Here is a 19,670-nt window from a genome sequence, read left to right as displayed (position 1 = left end):
CCCAAGTCATTTTACAATTGTCACAACATAAGATCCTAGCAGGCAGGCATCACTGTAGATATATGTCAAGGACTATCTGTACTACATTTCTATAATCATGTTCCTCTTATTCTCAAATTAAAAATAAAATATTTTACTCTTTGCTATCCTAATAGTACATATATAGTTAAATATACTAGTTAAAATATAGGAAAAAAAAACTGTTAAATATTTAGAAAAATTGTAATTATCTCAAGTTAATAATTCAAATATATTACTGAATAATAGTCAAGGAATAAAAAACAGTTGACATTCTGGAATGCAAGCAGTTGTTTACTGTTAATATTAGCTAAGATAAAAATAAACTATTGATTTACTTTTAAAGCATTTATACCCAATTCTTCAGCTAAAAAAGTTTCAGAGAAGCTTTTATAATTAGAAACAACAGTTTCTGTCCTTAGGGTCTTATAATGTAAAAGGCATGAGAGAAGTAAAATGATACTCCATACTTAGATTAATAATCCATACTAGCAAAAAAGTAAATGTTAGTAAATGCTGCATATTTAGTAGTTTCATATAAACTCTAACCCAAATTGTCAAAATAAAGTGGATGTTAGCTCACCTTCACTATCTTGGTCTGGGTGGTTTGTCCCCTCTACCATTCATCTCTTTCACTTAATACTATTTTTCTAACTTAAATATCAGATCAGAGTACAGATCCATAGTAATGATCACTCATTTTCCTTTTTTTTCATTCTAGGTCTCAAACCATAGTTCAAGCACTAAAACAACAAAGATCACACCATTCCAAAGTAAACTGATCCTAATATTCCATCTTGAATGATGGATACATTTTGGAAACTGTAAATGTTGAAGAATGTATATTAATTGATTTAATTTCAAACTAAGGTTTTGTAGTTGATATTACAGAAATGTCTACAGTGTTACAATTTCAGCTGAGAAAAGACTAATATATAAGGAAAGCCAATGAACTATCAAAAACCTATTCACAGATAATTAACCATTAAGCTTATTATAACACATTAAGACAAAGAAAGAATATTCTCTTTATCAGTGCTTTTTTTGTAAAAGAAAAAGGTGCCGGAACTCACACATTTCATACAACCCACCTTGCCTACCCTACAAGGTTCCATCCAAAAAAGGTGCCGGAACTCCGTTCCAGGCATTCTATGAGGAAAAAAAGCCCTGCTCTTTATCATTTTTCTAGATAACAGAATGTCAATACAGATATAATGAACCTTGCCAGATAAAAACACACCATCACCACTTGCCACAAGAATTTGGAAGTCTCAGAGGAAAATAAGCTTCTTGGCAACTTGTATACAAGTTGGAAAGGTTGTTATTTATCTAAACCAACCTGAATCCTGTCCAGTATCCATTAAGCAACAGGTGACTATCCAGTCCTTCCAGAAAACCTCCAACAAAAGAAGTTGTTCACCCTTCTAGGTAAATTGTTTTGTTGTTCAATCTCTCTTACTATCAGAAAATCCCTCCTAACACTGAATGATTCTTCTATTTCAACATATTCATCATCCTGCTCTTTTTCAATAGAGAACAAATCCATCCTTTCTTCCACATGACAACCTTTCCAATGTTTGCAAATCACTACTGTTTTCTCTCCCCATCTTACTTCTCACAAGTTAAATATGCCCAGCTGATGTAACCATTCTTCATAATGCTTTTCCCCCACTTATATACCAGTAGCTCTGGTCTGAATTTATTCCAGCTTTTTTATGTTCATTTTAATACGAAGTACTCAGAAACTGTCACAGATGTCCACATGTAGTCTTACCAGAGCTGACTATACTAGCACTGCTACTTCAGGTGAACTGATAGATTCTGTTAAAATTACATTGGTCACTTTAATTGTTACATCACACTGTTTGCTCATGTTCAGTTGGTAGCTCACCAGACACCCTAATTCTTTCTCATATGCAGTGTCATTTTATAAGTCTTCTACTTTTTAAAATATGTTAGCTTTTTCCAGTCTTCCAGCACCTCAACAGCTGTCTAGGAGTTTTATTTGTTTTGCATGCCATTGCAAATAGCAAAGATTCCTGGCAATTAACTTAAGTAAAAATTCATAAAAGCATATAATATTATGACAGAAAATATTAATTGTATAAACAATAACCAACAACAGCATATCACAGATGGCATTAACACCACCATCTATCAAAATATCTTTAGAAATTTCAATTTTTTACCATTTTCCAGGAATTTAATATTAGGGAGCAGAGTATTACAAAAATCAAGATCATTAAAAAGCATGTTTCTGGGCTTCAGCTTCACTCACATCCTAAAAAAATGGAGAAGCACTAATAATTTCTCCTAGAAAGAAGAGTTCCCTGAAGGATTTTTTTAATTAATCCTCAACTATGTTCTCCCATTTCATTCCTCAATAATGTAAGGGAAAATTTTCTCTTTTTCTTAAGAATTACAATACTAACGCTAATCTGTTCTGCTTTCTCCCTATTCTGTCATTATTCCTCCACTTCCACTACACAATACAGCAATAGCCTCTTTTACTGTACTTCAGACATATTAAAACACAACCATATTGGTGACAAAATTAGTGGACTAGAGGAATGCTGTGAATACCTATAATTTACTTTGACTTCAGTAAGGCATTTGGTAGACCACAATCTACTACTTGATAAGATAGAAAAATGTATGTTAGACAGCATCACCACCAGATGGATTTGTAGCTGGCTGACCGGCCATACTCAGCCGTGCCCAGTGCTCTTCAACATCTTCATCAATGATTTGGATGAGGGGCTAGATGGGGAACTCATCAAATTTGCAGATGACACCAAGCTGGCAAGAATAGCCAACACTCCAGAAGATAGGCTTAAGATAAAGGAGGATCTGGACAGACTTGAACACTGGGCGCTATCTAACAAAATAAAATTCAATGGTAAAAACAGTAAGGTTCTACATTTAGGCAAGAAAAACCAAATGCACAGGTACAGTACAGGTGGTACCTGGCTCAGTAGTAGTAACCGTGAGAGGGATCTCGGAGTCCTAGTGGACAATCATTTAAATATGAGCCAGCAGTGTGCTACAACTGCCAAAAAAGCCAACACAGTGCTAGGCTGCATTAACAGAGGGATAGAATCAAGATCACATGAAGTGTTAATACCACTTTATTATGCCTTGATAAGACCACACTTGGAATAGTGCATCCAGTTTTGGTCACCACGATGTAAAAAAGATGTTGAGACTCTAGAAAGAGTGCAGAGAACAGCACAAAGATGATTAGGGGACTGGAGGCTATATAAAGAACAGTTGCTGGAATTTGGTATGTCTAGTTTAATGAAGAGAAGGGTGAGGGGTGACATGATAGCAGTGTTCCAATATCTCAGGGGCTGCCGCAAAGAAGAGGGAGTCAAGCTATTCTCCAAAGCACCTGAAGGCAGGACAAGAAGCAATGGATGGAAACTAATCAAAAAGAGAAGCAACCTAGAACTAAGGAGAAATTTCCTGACAGTTAGAACAATTAAACAGTGTAACAACCTGCCTCCAGATGTTGTGAATGGTCCAAAACTGAAGTTTTTAACTGGACAACAATTTGCCTGAAATGGTATAGGGTTTCCTACCTGGGCAGGGGGTTGGGGTAGAAGACCTCCAAGGTCCCTTCCAACATCTTATTATTATTATTATTATTATTATTATTATTATTATTATTATTATTATTATTATTATTATTATTATTATTATTCTAGTGTTTATTAATTTGCTTTCCTATGCCTAGATTTTCATATACACAATTAACAAAGAACAGATCTCAGTCACATATAAAAAGAGTTCACCTATCTACAATTTTGCCCTTTTTCATAACTTTATGAATCCACTAAATCAAATGTGCCCAACCTATGGCCTGCAATCCACATGCAACATGGGCAGCTAGTAATGCAGTCCCACAAGCTGTTCACATTACAGTATATGATTTTATATACATTAACTATATTGTATATGTTATTTTTATTTTATTTTTTATTTTAATCCCATTTATATCCCGCCCTTCTCCGAAGACTCAGGGCGGCTTACAATTTAAGCACAAACCAATGTGCTTAGCAATAGCCTTCATTCTATGTATATGCCTGCTTATTAGGGCTTTTGCCCCCCCCCCAGCGGCATTATTACAAAGTCAGCTTATTGCCCCCAACAATCTGGGTCCTCATCCAATTGTCATCCAAGACAATTCCTCTTCGCCCAGGCAAACCAAAAGGTTTGAAAACTATGCACTAAATGGTAGAAAGGTTTTCTCATAAAGTTTTTTTAAGTATTATGGTTAGGTCATTCTGCTGTGATCTACCCAATGAGTCTGACACCCAGAGGTCCCATTCTGCTTGCCTTCATGGAGAGCTTTTATGTAATGTCTGCATGTTTTTGCCTTTTCTTGATGAGTCTCAAAGAAGACTGACCTCCAATATAAAGCCTTTCATTTTATAGTCCAGAAAAAATGCAAACTTTCATTTGCAAAAGGTGTAATTTGTATGCTCTTCCGTTAAATAAAGAAACATAGCACATATCTATTAAATCACAGCTACAACTCTATTTTTCAGTAGGATCTGACACTAGCTTTATAAACTCACTCATGAAATTTGTTTCTGTTTGCCCTGTTTTTCACAAGCTCCCCAATATCCATCCTCTTTCTTAAAAAATGCTGAGACTGTGCACCACTGTATCAAGACTAGAAATAGCTACCTACCAAATAATGTGGTTAGGAATGTTAAATCAATGGATTTTTCCAATTAGACTGTGCAGTTTTAGGTAAAATTAGGTATCATGGAAGTAATTCTATTGTTTATTTTTTTAAAAAAATATAAACTTCTAACAATAAAATAGTCACTGGAAAATTATGTACTACAAAGACTGTATATACACAACCAGCGACAAAGAAAGAGCAATGGCAAAGTAGTTATTGAGACTGAAAAAAATGCACCTTTGCTACCCTGTGCTCTGCCTCAAAGACTCAAATAGCCCTAAACTGCTTTGCATAATAATTTATCTCAAATCTTCCAATGCCAAAAAGACATTTTAGCAAGTGATAAACTAAGAGGCAATTTGTTCAGTCAGATCAACAGTTATTTAGTCCAATAATTTAGTCAATTATTCCGTTTCTCTCGCTGGCCAAAGATATTATCCTTTTATTCCTAGGGTTTCTATTTTAGCTACAACAAGAATGTTCCGAAGAACCGTCAGGCAGGAAAAGACTGGTCATTTTAGACATAATTCATCAGAATTGTTTTAGAATTTGGGCTTAGTTTCATGGTTCATATAAGCAATATATGAAGCAAAATGAAAGAACATCATTTACTAAAAACAAGAAACCATCACAGCTCTTGGATAAGAGATAATGGCTTTTGGGTCAGATAGTGAGATTGCTCAGCATACTTTAACCCACTACCATTAGTTCAGAAGTGAAACACTCTGCTAGAATAATCTAAAAAGAAACAGGAAGTAATTCCTTCCTTAACTTTCAGAGAGTGAAGTCAGAAAATTAGTCAACAAAACAGTCCACAGGGCAAGAAATCTGTAGTATATTTATTTTATCTTGGACACTTACGCCAAAACATACTCTATAGTTTTTTTCAATTTGAGCTTGAATCTTGAAAACATCATAGACATCTCCATGTATTCTTATCAGGTAAACCCAGTTTTTTCAGGCAAAAAAGAAAATTATTTTTTGAAAGTTCTTAATGACTTTTGTCTTTCATAAAAAATGAAGAAAGGTTTACTGATATCACATAGCCAGTTTAATCAATAAATACAATTTGTTATGAGTGATTTAACCTTCAGAAGCCTATCATGACTATTTGACATTTTAAAAACTATACATTTTAATCAAATATTGTATGAAATGAAACTTTTAAAATATTCTCCAAAAATATGCCTGTGGTCACAGATTCTTATTTCTGGAAACCTTGCTGCACAGAACAAAAACAAAGTTTTAAATACAAATCCTAATGAAAATGCTAATGATGCTTTTTTGGCAGGACTAGCAAACATATGATTGCATATTTTTCCTCAGCTCAAAACAATTATCTAGGTACACCAACACTTGACAGTTCTATTCATCCTAGGAATCCTGACTGGAAGAACAAAGTAACATATCAAGTCCTGAAAGCATAATGAAACAGTCAAATCTTTATTTCTTGAAAACTCAGTAGTGTGAGAACTGAACCAATCTCTGAAGGAATGGTTTTCTTGATATGGCAGGCTATATAAATTCGACTAAATACATAAATAACTGTGAAGCATAGATCCTGCAGATGACATTCCATAAGACAAGGAATCCAAAAATCAGAATCTTCCTGATCGACATGCAGATAAGAGTTAGCAGCCCTGAACATGCCCAGGTCCTAAACTATGAAGGGTTTAAAAGATAACAATTAGCCAGTAATCAGTGCAGCTCTGGGAGCAATCATGTTAAATACAGATGAATCAATTTCATTCATTCATTCAGATTTCTACAGCTACCTATCTCAATCAATGCCCTGGATGGCCTACAAAAAAAATAGAATTAAAAATGTTAAAAACATTTTTTAAAATAAAAACAATAGGATCAAGTTAGCTTTATTACAAACTGATCTAGTCTTCACTAGCAGCAGCAGCAGCAGCAGCTAGTCCAGAGCCTTGAAAGCCTACCATCTGGGCCCTAGGGTTGAGTCTAAGAAATTGGAACGTGCCACCAGAATTAGATACCTGTGGCTCGGTCCCCAGGAACAGCCCATTTCTCATCTCTTGCCATATTTTCCTCTACTCATCACTATTGGAATCTTACACCCTGCTCCCATCTCCTCTGAGTTCTCCCCTCTTCACTGTTCAAGCCATATACTTCCCTACCTGTGGCTCCCAATGAAATTACTCAGTCAGGGCAATATGAAATGTTCCTGTGGCAGATTCAGCCTTAGATTTCAGCACCAGAGATGAGCTATCCCTCATCTCCAGCCCTTCACATTCAATCTACCCCACTTCAGGACTGGTCTCTTTCATTGGCCAGCTTGGGGACGAGGCTGTAAATAAACACACATACACACACATCCCTGATTCTCACCCAAACAGAGGGGTGCCAACACTGACTTCTAAATTCTCACCAACAACCCCTGCATAGATGTCCCAGCTGCTACATACTGGGGAACTACACCTACTTCAGGGGTTATTAGTGAATTATGATTCAGAAACTGAACAACTCAAATATTACATAATGTAACAACAATATGCAAAAATAGAAATATCAATGAAAGGTAAATATTAAATTTACCGTGACTATATGACTTAAAGACAGCTGATATATTTTATTAGTATATTATTCCAACTTTTGACTGCTAAAATGGGTAACACATATTCAAAATCTGTTGGATATTTAATAATCAGATTGCATCAAATGGCAGTCACTCAGTCTCAGTGATTTTGAAATATGATTTGTTACAGAATGAAACAAATTTTAAATACCGTCTTTATATTCACATTAGTTGTTCTTCCATTAAGTATCACTAAGCTTTATGTTCTACAAACTAAACTGAGTTACTTTATATATTATGTTGCCAGGAAACTTATGATTCCCCTGGAAATTACATTGAATCCCTCCATTACAAGGCTTGCAAATTAAGCTGTTAAAAATTGCATCAGCCATGATCTGAAGTAGTATTTTGTTAGTGTGTAAAATTAAGACTTTTATTCAATATAGTCCTTTCAACTTTCCCATAGCTCTTCTTTGCTCTATAATGCATCCACAGCTACCCTTGTGCTCCTTGCCTGAAACTCTCATCTTTTTCAGTTTAATGACCTATGCAACCTGAGGTTACGACAGTAATTAGGATTGCTGTTAAGTGATGCAGATATGTGCCATATTTTGTCTGCATTGCTTAGAGATGGCAATGCCAGGCTAACACAAGGACTACATGTACTGTAGTTAACATATTCTGTTAAGTTTTCTATCTTTGGTATTGGTGCATAGACTGAACTCTTACAATCTTTTAGCCATTGTGTCCAGATTTGCTAGCAAAATTGATTAGAATCTCTATAGATTCTTCTGTTGTTGTTTGTTCTACAGCTATTCCATCACTTCCTACAATATTCTAACATGGTAACTACCAGATTGCTGATTTAACTTCATGTATGATGGAATGTGCTCCTGAAAAAGCAGTGAGAGAAACTTTTGCCAACAGAGCTTTCCCAGAAAGTGGTCCAGATTAAGAGACTGTGCAGTCCCAAGATGGGTGAGGGAGGAAGGAAGAGGCTCAGGATAGCCACATGCTAGAAGCTCTCAGGATATAGCTAATAGGTAAGAAGGCTATAGCCTTAATTCAGTTCTGTCCATTAGGTGTAAACTAATAGTGGATTGAATTTGATTGACTCTTACTATCTCATCTCTGGGCTTGGGCCTGACATTTCATCTTCTAGTACTAACAATTCTTGTAAGTAGTGACCACTTTCTAAGTTATCTTGGGCACTGACATCTTTATTGCACAGAATTTCAGTAAGCTCCATCTTCGTTTGATCTTCCTAATCAACTACCATCTGTCAAGTTTCTGGTGAGGCTTCATGGCAAACTAGATGTCTTTGAAGGAGCAGAATGTCATTGCAACCAGATCAGTAGCCAGAAAGTGAAGAGGAATGATTATGAGATTGCCCACTTGCACTCTGAACAGCTGTTCCTTGTAAGTAAACTGGAGGAACTGAGGTTTTCGTGGCTGGATCATGAGTTTAACAGTTTATATGAACATAAAGCTCATATAAGCCTCATTATTTAATCATTTTTGGATGTCAGTAATTTACAGGTAAAGAGAGATGCTCTGAGTGGCACGATAAAAATTCCATTTGGTGAGTTATCATGCTTTCTGTATGAACTTTAAAACATATAAAGAAACAGTTAACTCAAAACACTGTTTAAGGTGACAGCGCTTTTGAACAAATTGGAATTAAACAAATCAAGCTTCACAGGAATGGTTTTTATTTTCTATTAAAGAGGGCAGACAATTGGGGGATTTAAAGGACAAAAAATACAGATAATATGAACCAGAAGTTAAATTAATGGACTAAAATTCTACTCTTCTGTTGGATTTCCATTTGAAAAGAATACCTAAATCTCAAAGAAGCATGGAAAAGTAGCCATTAATTGTGCTTTAGCTATAGATTATGATCAGTGCCTCCCCCCACTGTGGTGAAAACTTTACTCTTTTTGATGTCAATAAAGGGATAAAAGCTGATTACATCTGTTCTGATGAAGCACAGCCTTTCATTCTTCCTTGCGAATAATGTAGCAACAAACATTCCTCAACACTGTAGCACAATAATGACTTATTTTAAGGATATGAAACTTGCTCTGGAAGCTTTATCAGCTGAAAAATGGGACATAATTGTTTGAAGTAAATAAATATAGTCATTCCACTGAATCTGCTGCATTATGGCTTCTCTCTGTTGCTCCTGAACTTTCATCATTCTTTATAAAACATTGTTTATATTTAAAAACTGGTATCTGGACTTGTCTTTCTTCATCTTTTTGGTAAACCTGATTCAAATCTGAACTAGGTTATAAATCGTGTTGTCTTTAAAAACAACACAATATATAGGTTAGTATAGCTTAGTACAGGGGTCAGCAACCTGAAACAGTGAAAGAGCCACTCGGAACCGGTTCCCTCCCCAAAGGAAAAACTGGGAGCCGCAAAAAATGTGTGCACATGTGCGTACATGCGCAGAACAGGGTTTGACTGAAGAGTGGAGCCAAGGCGAGATATGCACCTACCCTGCATATTTCAATTGATTGGTTGAACTTTTTTAGTCCCACCTTTTTTTTTTTTTGGACTGCACATGGCAGAGGACTGGGAGCCGCAGGAGACGGCTGAAAGAGCCGCATGTGGCTCCGGAGCCGTGGGTTGCAGACCTGTGGCTTAGTATAATACTTGAACCTGATCTTCATGAAATTCTGTGGAAGTACAGTATTAAGATCCTTTGATTAAGAAAGAATTGCATAAGAAATGATGTTGCTTAAATATCCAAACGCTTGTGCTTGTGTTTATTAATATTTAGATCTATAATTTGAAAAGGCTATCAAAAGTACCAACATTTGAACAGAACAATTACATTCAAATCCTGCTTGCTTCATTTTGTCTTATTAGCAATAATTTCTGAGTTCTGCAGAACTATTACGTAGACAGTAGCAACTTCTCTAATTTCCCACATCTATTAAAATCTATCTCATCTCTATTAGTGTTTTGAATTATGCTCAGAAAATAAAATCAGTAATGCTATTTTAACACTTCCAAGATAAATGCTAGGGTTTTTTTTAGTTTCCAAGCATTTTTGTTGTTAGCTGCGAAGTCGTGTCCGACTCATCGCGACCCTATGGACAACATTCCTCCAGGCCTTCCTGTCTTCTACCATCTTCTGGAGTCCATTTAAGCTCACGCCTACTGCTTCAGTGACTCCATCCAGCCACCTCATTCTCTGTCGTCCCCTTCTTCTATTGCCCTCGATCTTTCCCAGCATTAGGCTCTTCTCCAGTGAAGTTTCCAAGCATATAATACAATTAACTTGATAATATACTCTATTTAGTTCAATGAGAGTAATATGTCACCACTGTAGTTATAAGGATAAAAGGTAAGGTAAAGGTTCCCCTTCACATGTGTGCTAGTCGTTTCCAACTCTAGGGGCTGGTGCTCATCTCCGTTAAAAAGCCGAAGAGCCAGCGCTTGTCCGAGGACGTCTCCATGGTCATGTGGCCGGCATGACTAGACGCCAAAGGTGCACGGAACACTGTTACCTTCCCACCGTAGTGGTCCCTATTTTTCTACTTGCATTTTTATGTGCTTTTGAACTGCTAGGTTGGCAGAAGCTGGGACGAGTAACAGGCGCTCACTCTGTTACGCGGCACTCGGGATTCGACCCACCAAACTGACAACCATCTGATCGACAAGCTCAGTGTCCTAACCCACTGAACCACCGCGTCCCTTAGTTATAAGGATAAGGTAAAGGTAAAGGTTCCCCCGCACATGCGTGCTAGTCGTTTCCGACTCTAGGGGCCGGTGCTCATCTCCGTTTCAAAGCTGAAGAGCCAGCGCTTGTCCGAGGACGTCTCCGTGGTCATGTGGCCGGCATGACTAGACGCCAAAGGCGCACGGAACGCTGTTACCTTCCCACCATAGTGGTCCCTATTTTTCTACTTGCATTTTTACGTGCTTTCGAACTGCTAGGTTGGCAGAAGCTGGGACGAGTAACAGGCGCTCACTCTGTTACGCGGCACTCGGGATTTGACCCGCCAAACTGCCGACCTTCTGATCGACAAGCTCAGCACCGGATACTAAACTGCAATTAGCCACTATATTATGTTTCAGTTGATGTTTACAAGTAATACACCATGTTGCACTGTAATACATTAACATGGATACTAATAAGATATATGTTCTTATGGCAAGGCTCTCTGGGTCTCAGATAACATTTAGCTATAAATCTGATTTTAAGAAAAGCCTTAGAAGGGGAAGTAAAAAAAAATCCCAGAAGAAGACAAAAACAAACCACTTCCGAACAATTGCCAAGAAAGCCTAACAAATAGTCATGTAATCACTACTAACTGAGCTTGACTTGAATTCATCTGTACCTTTTAAAATTACATATTTTTCTTGCTTTTTTGAAGTATCACTTGCCACCAGCTTTTATACATGTTGAAATGGAAATAAATCCTGCTAAAGGTACTTGGTTTTGCTCCCAGTAATGGAAAACTTCACTTGGTTAGTTCCTGTTAAAGAACAGTAAATCAATCATATATAGCACAGAAAGTGGGTAGGAGCTAACTTGATCCTTATCTCAACTTATTTATTAAGGTAAATTACCAGCTAAATTAGCGGTATTTCATAAATTATTATTTTTTGTCTTTTTAAACTGAGAAATCAGATGCTACAGAGATGGCAAGCTGGAGGAAACAATATTTTTATGTTTAATAGTGATAAAAACAAAACTATGGCAATTATAGCCTGTTAATGAAGAGTGAGTTGGCCTATATATAGTTATAAAATATTAAAAATCAAATCAATATTGTAGGTTAGATCTGAACATAAAAAGATTAGACACTAATCTGCCAAAAAACATAGGATATATTATGCCAAAATATAGTAGATATTCTTCAGCAAAGTAAGCCTTAGTGGAAAACCTTATATCACATTATAGTGATTGATAAAAAGACAAGGATAAAAAGTTTATTTAATAAAGAAACTTCAACATCAAACAATTACATAAAGAAGAATCAAGCATGACTTGAATACTAATATCCATCAACCCATTTCAGAACACTAATGCGACAACTTAAGTCAACTTCACTTTAAATAAGATTTTAATATCAAGACTTCATTATTCGGGTTTCAGAAGAATGCTATTAAAACTTATTGCATAACACATTTTCCACCATTTCAATCAACGCTACATCACACGGACTTTCAATTGAAAGCAAGTGGGGGGGGGAGACTTACTTGGGGAACTATTTTCAAATAAACATCTGCATTATCTAGTCAACTGCAAGAAACATCCGTCCAAGTATGCGTGGAAATGGGGAATATTTTGGTCAGATGTAACCAACCAATTCCAGGCGTTCAGCATTTTAGCAACAACACGCTCTACACTTGGAGAAAAGCAGTGTTACTGTATATGCAGTATTTTGGGGAAAGAGGGGGGGGTTGCACGGAGCAATCAGGCACGAGAGACGCTGCAGAGTTAAAAGCAAGTCATCCTAAAGTGAGAGACTCCTTTCCCACCTCACCTCCTTCCCAGGAATAAATATAAACGAATATAAACATGGAGCCACTTTTTCCCCTGCCCTTTGGATCCAGAAATAAGTCACCCCTGTCTGACCAAATGCTTCCCAGGGCACCCTACGCCTCTGCCAATCAACGCTGCTAACGGGGTTCAAGGTTCAGCCCTCAACCTGGCTCGTCTCCCACGGCCCGCCTTACCCCCTCCCTCCCGGGCAGTTAAAAGACCCCCAAAAAACCCGAATAAACAAGGTGACACCAGGCCAAGGAGCGAGTCGGGTCTGGGGAAAAAAAAGGTGCTGGCAACCGGCCTCTGCCCTCCAGGTTTCCCTTGAACAGGGGTCGGCAACCTCGGCTCTTTTATGACTCGTGGACTTCAACTCCCAGAATTCCTGAGCCAGCTCTGCTGGCTCAGGAATTCTGGGAGTTGAAGTCCACGAGTCATAAAAGAGCCGAGGTTGCCGACCCCTGCCCTTGAACAAGCTGGGCAGGGAAAAAGTAAGAGGGAAGATCTCGCTCTCTTCTCCATTTGTTCAGCCGGGACGCCAGGGAACTGAGGGGGGGGGGGGTTCCCCGAGGGGCACGAAGAGCTCCTTCCCTAACCGCGACCCTCAAAAGAAGCCTTTTTTTCCCCACCCTTCCTGTCTCTCTCTCTCTCAGGCCCCCGCCAGGAACAGCCGGGGCGAGACGGCAGCGCGGCTACGCAGCCTGTTTATTTGTCAAAAGAGTCAAGCTGGCTGAAGGGCTGCTTCTCCTCTCACTCGCTCAGGCTTACCGGGGCTCAGAGCCCAGCTGCGAGGTAGTGCCGCCCCCGCCGCCGCCGCCGCCCCCTTTCTCTTGACAAGAGGGCTGTCTCCTCAACCTTCGGCACCGCTCCCAACCGTCGGCGCTGCCGCCGCCGCCGCCTTTAGCGCCGCTGCCGCCCCAGCGCAGCAAAATGATGCCATCTCACAGCAGCGGCATCGGAGCCTCTCCTAAGAGGAGAGCGCGCTCTCGCGCTCGGGCTCCCGTCTGCCCCTGGCGGCGCGCGTCTCAACCGTCGAGGAAGGGGAGGAGAAGGCGAAGGCAAGCCCAACGCGACCGAAGCGGGGGGGGGGGGAATGTAACGAGACCTCAGGGCAAGCGAGAAAGAATGCGCACGCGCGCGCGCGCGCGCGCCAGCCGCCTGGAGCCAAGGAACCGAAGATGAGATGGAAGTGGCCAAGTGCGAAAAGCGGCCGCTTGATTTACTGCTCCCCGCTGGAGCAGAGGTCGTGGACCAAACCACTCCTTCTAAAAGGTAAAGGGGGTGACGTCCGAAAGTGAACACTTGTGGCCGGGTAACATTAATATCTCGCCCTTCCCCGGGACAGCCCTGGACTGAACCAAGTGAGAAGAAATTGAGGAGGGACAGTTGCCGACAATTTTAACTGGGGAAAATTGGGAAGTAGCGATTGGCCGTGCCCTTGTAGGGCGACCTGTTATTTAATTAATTAATATTTATTTGATAGATCTGCATGATTCAACCAGTTGATCGGATGATCTGTTAGGTAGGTCTCAAGTCTGCAATGTGTATACAATAAGAGAGTGAATTGCTACACTTTGTATAAATACCTGTGAATAAGCCTACTGAACAAAATAAAATTAATTGAACTTAGTTGCAAGGCAGGCTAAATATTTTTGTCTAAATCGTTTACCTAATAGTTACCTTACATCAGTGGTGGGATTCAGCCGGTTTGCACCAGTTCAGCAGAACCGGTGGGCTTCTGGAAGCAGCATCCACACAGAGAACCTATTGTTCACATATTTGAATCCCACCTCTTGCCTTAGATTATATTATATATAGTAGATAGATAATATATATCTATATATCTAATACCATATATTAATATTAAGACCACAGGTTTTTTTCTGGCCTAATTTGTGGCGGTGGGGGGGAGGGAATCTTAAGGAGCTTTGGGATAAATATGACACTTTACTCAAACATAGGATTAAGCTATGTAGCAAGAAGCAGATAGACAAAGAGTGAGGAATACTATCTAGACTAGGGGTCTCCAGCCCCTGGTCTGTGAACCAGTACCGGGCCACAGCATGCCAGCAACCGGTCTGCACAAACAAGCAAAGCCCCATCTGTGGGATGCAGGCAGCACACAAAACCACGCACTCTCCAGTCCGTGGAAATACCTTTCTCCATAGAACTAGACCAGGGGTGTCAAACTCAATTTCATTGAGGGCCACATCAGCATTACGGTTGCCCTTGGGGGGCCGGGAGGGCGTGGCCAGGTGGGCGTGGCCAGGTGGGGCGTGGCCGGGTGGGCGTGGCCAGCTCAATGCTGCTCACTCAGCGCAGCTTACTCAATGAAAGAAAGTTGGCAGCAGTGCCCCTGAGGGGCAGGCAGGGTGGCAAAAACAGTTTTTAGCGCTCAACTCTACTATACCAGCAAATCAAGCAATCACACCAGGGTTACCCTTGTAGGTAGGTGCACTTGAAGCAGGCAGAGTGCCACTCAACCTGGTTCCCAGAGGGCCAACTTCCCCCTTCGGCCTCGAGTCCCCCGAAAAAGCCTAGTGGGGTGGGGCCGGATATTGGCTCATTTGCAGGCACCCCGATGAGCATTGCATAGCCGTAAGATAGGTAGTCCTCGTTTAGCAACAGTACAGTTACAACAGTGGTGACAAAGTAACTTTGCAGCCAATCCTTGCATTTAGAACTTTTTCAGGTTTGTGTGGCAAATGGCAGCTGAAGTAAGAACCTAAGTCAGTTGCAGTTTCACTGAGTGACTGCATTGCTTAACAACCAAGTGGCTGGTCCCAATTGTGGTCGGTAAATGAGAACTACCTGTATTTCTATGTCCTTTTTGGTGTGGTAGAGGGCTTCAAATTCAGGAAACCTTCCTAAAAAGGACCAAAGACTTACTTTCCCCAGGCTAGGAGTGCCCCTGAAGTACACACACTTGAACAGCAATTCAACACATAATCACACTTCTGTACCCATGCCAGCTTTTCAAAACCACACCGGCAGCAGGGGATCCCACTTCAGTTTCCATTTTACAGCTTTACCCTGTGCAGCAGAAACCCAGCACCTGCAAAATTACCCGTAACACAGCCTGGAATTAAAGGATTCTGCCCTCGGCAGTGATAGGTAGGCAGTTGAAGCAATCAGTGAAGGTCTTCCATAATTTTATGTTATACCGCTGTTTACCACAAATCTTGAGTGGGGCTTCTAGTTCCAACAAAATGGGCTGGCTCAGGAAGATCTCTCGTGACTTCAGGCATATGCCCAGAATCTCATTTTCTGTGAGCTGAACATTCTTGCCTGGATGTGATCCTTGCACTTCAAGCACCCAGCACAGGAGCCCATGCGTGAAAGAAGCCCGGCAGAGGAGCTGGAGCGGCTCCACTGCTGGGGGCGCCTCTTGGCCGGGCCATGCAGGATCTGGGCTGGGCGCCTCTGCTCGCCCTCAGCAGCGCCCGGCAAAGTAGCTCGCATGCGAAACAAGCCCGGCAGAGGAGCCGGAGTGGCGAGCAGAGGCGCCCGGCTTGGATCCTGGAAGGCCCCAGCCAAGACGCACCCCCAGCAGTGGAGCCGCTCCGGCTCCTCTGCCAGGCTTCTTTCACACAAGGGCTCCTCTGCCGTGCTTGTTTTGCGTGCGAGCTACCGTATTTTTCGGACCATAAGACGCACCTGACCATAAGACGCACCCAGTTTTTAGAGCAGGAAAACAAGAAAAAAAATATTCTGAATCAAATAGTACCAGTATACTAAAACAGGGCTTTTCAACCTTTTCATCCATTGTACCACTTTTAGGACAAGGCAATGTCACCCAGCAACGTGTCAAAAACTTAACCCCCCCTAAAAAAGGGAAAAAAAAGATAAAGTACAGGTAGTCCTCGACTTACGATTCACTTAGTGACCGTTCAAAGTTACGACACTGAAAAAGTGACTTATGACCATTTTTCACACTTATGACCGTTGCAGCATCCCCAGGGTCATGTGATTTACATTCGGATGCTTGGCAATCGATTCATATTTATGATGGTCACATTGTTCCAGGGTCATGTGATCGCCTTTTGCAACCTTCTGACAAGCAAAGTTAGTGGGGAAACCAGATTCACCTAACAATCATGTTACTAATTTAATTTCTCTCTCTCCTTCTCTTTCTCTCCCTCTCTCCCCCTCCCTCTTTCTTTCTCCTCTCCTTCTTTCTCTCTCTCCCTTTCCTTCTTTCCCTATTTTTCTCTTTCCCTCTATTTCTCCCTCTCCCTGTTTCCCTCCCTTTTTCTCCTTCTCCCTCTCTATTTTTCTCTTTCCCTCTATTTCTCCCTCTTCCTCTATTTCCCTCCCTTTCTTTCTCCTTGTCTCTCTCTCCCTTTCTTTCTCTCCCTCTTTCTCTCTCCCTCTATTTCCCTCCCTTTCTCCTTCTCTCTCTCCCTCTCTCTCTCCCTCTCTTTCCCTCTATTTCTCCCTCTTCCTCTATTTCCCTCCCTCTTTCTTTCTCCTTGTCTCTCTCTCCCTTTCTTTCTCTCCCTCTTTCTCTCTCTCCCTCTATTTCGCTCCCTTTCTTTCTGCTTCTCTCTCTCCCTTTCTCTCCCTCTCTATTTTTCTCTTTCCCTCTATTTCTCCCTCTTCCTCTATTTCCCTCCCTCTTTCTTTCTCCTTCTCTCTCTCCCTTTCTTTCTCTCCCTCTTTCCCTCTCTCCCTCTATTTCCCTCCCTTTCTTTCTGCTTCTCTCTCTCCCTCTTTCTCTCCCTCTCTATTTTTCTCTTTCCCTTTATTTCTCCCTCTTCCTCTGTTTCCCTCCCTCTTTCTTTCTCCTTGTCTCTCTCCCTTTCTTTCTCTCCCTCTTTCTCTCTCCCTCTATTTCCCTCCCTTTCTCCTTCTCTCTCTCCCTCTTTCTCTCCCTCTCTATTTTTCTCTTTCCCTCTATTTCTCCCTCTTCCTCTGTTTCCCTCCCTCTTTCTTTCTCCTTCTCTCTCTCTCCCTCTCTCTCTATTTTTCTCTCCCTCCCTCCCTCTCCCATTGTCCCTTCCTTCTTTCCTTCCTTCCTTATTCCTTCCTTCCCTCCCTCTCTGTCCTTCCCTCTCCGCGTTAGAGCAGTACCTACGGAGGCAGCCCTGCGGCCCGGCTTTCTCTTGCAGAAGGCAAGCTGAAACGGAGCAAGGAATGCGAATCGCCCGATCTCGCGCTTCAGCGATCTCCTCTTCTCGGTTTTAGTTTCTTTTGCTACAAGACAAAGCAGGCTGAAACGGAGCGAGGGAATCTCCCTTGCTTTGTTTCAGCCTGCTTTCTCTTGTAGCAAGTGAAGCTGAACCCAAGCAGAGGAGATCCTAGGAGCGCGAGATCGGCCAATTCGCATTCCTTGCTCCACTTCAGCCTGCCTTCTGCAAGAGAAAGCCGGGCCGCAGGGAGATTGCAGGAGCCAATTGCAATCTCCCTTGCTTTCACTTGCGGAGGTTGGGGCTGGCCTGGGCATCTCTCCCCCTCACCGGCTGGGTGTTGTTCGTCCTCCCCCCCCCCGCGTCCCACCTCACTCCCTCCTACCTCCTCCTCCTCCACTTTTTTTTTTGGAGCCGCAGGAGACTAATAAGATGCAAATAGTGCTGGGTTCCACCAGCCCAGTGCACTTGCCTCCTACTGAGCAAGTGCTCAGCCGGGCCGGCGCCAAGGTGGTGGGGGCCGGACCTTTGTAATTTCTGGGAGAGTTGTGCGGGCCGGATTCAATCATGTGGCGGGCCGTTTGTGGCCCGCGGGCCTTGTGTTTGACATGTCTGAACTAGACCCTAGTGCCGAAAAGGTTGCGGACCTCTGATCTTGACCACTGAAACAGTGATAGACCATTGAAACAGTGACACTTAGTCCATCATCAAAAGTATTTGGGTACCAGACATCCTGAACGTGTATCTGTACACTGCGTATATTGCATATACCTCCTGGTTGATGGGATGGAGCTTGCAGAGTCCTGAATAGGGATCCCAAAATGCACAGAATAATATAAGTATCCTTTGGGCAAAGTCTTAGTATAGGGTGCAAGGATGATAAAAGGGTGTGAATGTGGGACAGATCATTATTTTATCAGGAGTGGAACTTAAGAAAATATAGACATGGAAGCAAAGGAAAGAAGAAAGAAGTCTAAGGCAAAAATGGTTCTGTATGACAGGGCTTTTCAACCTTTTCACCCATTGTACCACTTTTAGGATATGGCAACATCCGAGTACCACCAGTCACCTAACAAGGTGTCAAAAACGTGATGACCAAAAAAAAAAAAAGGAAAAAAGTGATGAAGTAGAGGTAATCCTCAACTTACAACAGTTTGCTTAATGACTGTTCAAAGTTACAATGGCACTGAAAAAAGTGCCCTCCCTGCCAGCCCGCCTGGCAGCGCTCTTCCTCCTGTCCAAGGTTTTCATTGTTGTGAGCATTTCTGTTGAGGATTGGCAGTGGGGGTCAGGTAGGGAGGGGATTGGTTTTTATTTCCCCCCTCTGCTGGGTGGTTGCAGCAGGTTCACATGACACTGGGACACTGGGACACTGACCGTCATAAATATGAATCAGTTGTGAAGCATCTGAATGTAAATCACAAGACCCTGGAGATGTTGCAACATTCCAGCTGATCGGCGCTTCTGAGCTCAGCAGAAGCGCCAGGATCAGCGCTGAGCCCTCACAGCCCTGCAGCTCCAGCCGTCTCTCGCTCAGGCTTGTGTGGTACTGCCACAGGTTCAGCTCATTCTCCTCCCCGACTACCACTTTTCTAGGATGGTCACATACCATCTGCCAAGTGGCAATGTACCACAGGTGGTACCCGTACCACTGGTTGAAAAGCCCTGCTGTATGAGACTTTGTTTCTGTTCCCTTTGTTAAATAGATGTGAGACATTTAACATGTGTATCCAGAAACAGTGGGTTACTAAAGAAATGTGTTTGCTGAAACAAAAAGAAATAAAA

The 19,670-nt window shown here is 41.5% G+C and overlaps 1 protein-coding gene and 2 long non-coding RNA genes across 5 annotated transcripts in view; 2 read left to right on the top strand and 1 right to left on the bottom strand.

The window, feature by feature from the left end:
- The window catches only part of WWP1 (WW domain containing E3 ubiquitin protein ligase 1), a 67,282-nt gene extending 53,531 nt beyond the window's left edge, over positions 1-13,751 (bottom strand). For both annotated transcript variants that reach the window (XM_083359678.1, XM_083359679.1), the window contains exon 1: positions 13,525-13,751. The gene's annotated coding sequence lies outside the window, so the exon portion shown is untranslated. The remainder of the gene's footprint in view (positions 1-13,524) is intronic.
- The window catches only part of LOC310638539, a 41,485-nt gene continuing 35,048 nt past the window's right edge, over positions 13,234-19,670 (top strand). For both annotated transcript variants that reach the window (XR_014492121.1, XR_014492122.1), the window contains exons 1-2: positions 13,234-13,247; positions 13,410-14,028. This is a non-coding gene — a long non-coding RNA (uncharacterized lncRNA). The remainder of the gene's footprint in view (positions 13,248-13,409; positions 14,029-19,670) is intronic.
- Positions 14,081-19,295, top strand: LOC310638544. The gene is made up of 3 exons (XR_014492127.1): positions 14,081-14,117; positions 14,240-14,278; positions 18,924-19,295. It is a non-coding gene; the product is annotated as an uncharacterized lncRNA (long non-coding RNA).

The sequence above is a fragment of the Vipera ursinii genome, assembly GCF_947247035.1.
Source record: "Vipera ursinii genome assembly, chromosome: 3".
NCBI classification, from domain to species: Eukaryota; Metazoa; Chordata; class Lepidosauria; order Squamata; family Viperidae; genus Vipera; species Vipera ursinii.
This window is presented reverse-complemented; position numbering and strand designations above follow the sequence as displayed.